We start from the raw sequence: 1,671 nt of genomic DNA on the forward strand, positions 1-1,671 counted from the left end.
ATTATTAAATAAGCTATTTTTTTGATTATCCTTTGAATTTCTAGTGTGTTCAGAAATAGATGATTAATTCAATTATTTATTTAGCAAACATTTCTATACATGATACTCTGTGCTGCGGTTGTCAGGGAGTAAACCTTAAGTCTTATCTTTCAGAAGATCATAGTCTACTAGAAGAAATGCATGTAGACAGAAAACTAAAGAAAGATTCAACAGCCACTCACCCATCCTGTGATCCTGTCCCTGCATGGTCCACTCCGACTCCCCAAGTAAAACCAGTTTCATGAGTTTCCCAGGCCTCCAGCCAATGGGCTTTAGTGAGCTAGATGAGATGCAGCGCTTTCCCAGGGCCCCACAGGTCTGTGTGTCTGTCCCTAGTACTCTGTAAGGCTGGATAAGGAGGAAGAGCCTGTCCAGAATCTCTACAGGACAGGAAAACAAGGGGAAATCTCAACATAGAGAAACTCTACGATGAAAATGAAGATAAAGCTGGAAATTGAGGGAAAGCCAGAAGAGTTAAGTAGAGCCTAAAGACGAAGAAAAATCAGATGAGGAAGAAAAGCTGAAGTAGAGGGGAAGCCAGGGCATAATGGAAAGCTCCACAATGAGGGACAGCCAGATGATAAGAAACATCCAGAAGATGAGGAAAAGCAAGAAAGTAGGGCAAGTCTGAAAATAAGGGAAAACCAAAAAATGAAGGCAAGCTAGAATCTGTCAAAGGCTGAGAGTGAGTTGTGAGTTGCCAACAAGTGCCTACCTGAAGATTACATACCCAAGAAAGCAAAAAGAAAAACAGATAGGGGGATGGATGATTCCCCCAAGGACTATCAGGAGGATTTAGAGGAAAGGCACTTGGGCAGTGAGGAGATGATGAAAAATGCGGAGATATATCAAGGGCTCAGGAAGAGCTAAGAAAAAAAAAAAAAAAAGGGTGGTTTTCATTGGATGCAAGGAGATGTACAAGATCCATTCACTCCAAGGAAGCCACGAGGTATCAGAGGAATGCAGGACAGAGGTAAGGGCCAAAGGGGCTTACATGATATCCCATATCTTTAATAACCTGACTCTTCAATTCTAATTTCTCTGAAGAGAATACTGCTGACCCTGCTTTCCCTGGAAGGCATTTGCCAGGCTATGTGCTTTAACCTTAAGCTGATAACTTTGCTTTAGGTGTCACTCTTGTTGCCAGCAGCCTTTGAATCTGACTACAGTGGTCTCTGTCTTTCTGTAGGGGATTTTCACCCATGTACATAAAGAAGATGTATATGGTACACTGTAAAATAACAATAAAGAAAAACAGTTTTTAGAAGCACAAAAAAGAAGACAGACTCAATAAAGAGGTAGCATAAGCTTAGTCTGAAGACTGAATGAAAGTTTTTATGGAAAAAAAAAAAAAAGTTTTTATGGCAAGAAATATTGGGAAAGTCCAGTGAAATAAAATCTGAACAAAAACACAGAAACAGAGAATTACTGGATAATTTCTAGAAGATTTTAATGAGTGTGAGACAAATATAAGATATGGAGACAGGAAATAAGACCAGAAATGTTAAGTCAAGGCAAATGAAAAAGGACACTATGTCTTGATAAGGAGTTTTGATTCTAGTATATTGACCAGAAAAGCCATGGTGGTTATTTTAGCACAGAAGTAGAATGACCACTTATTTTTTAGTTATT

At 39.1% G+C, this 1,671-nt stretch overlaps 1 pseudogene; it reads left to right on the forward strand.

Moving 5' to 3' along the window:
- The first annotated feature begins 244 nt into the window (after positions 1 to 244).
- On the forward strand, positions 245 to 1,053 carry LOC112931151 (uncharacterized; annotated as a pseudogene).
- Positions 1,054 to 1,671: the final 618 nt, after the last annotated feature.

The sequence above is a fragment of the Vulpes vulpes genome, chromosome 2 (genome assembly GCF_048418805.1).
Source record: "Vulpes vulpes isolate BD-2025 chromosome 2, VulVul3, whole genome shotgun sequence".
NCBI classification, from domain to species: Eukaryota; Metazoa; Chordata; class Mammalia; order Carnivora; family Canidae; genus Vulpes; species Vulpes vulpes.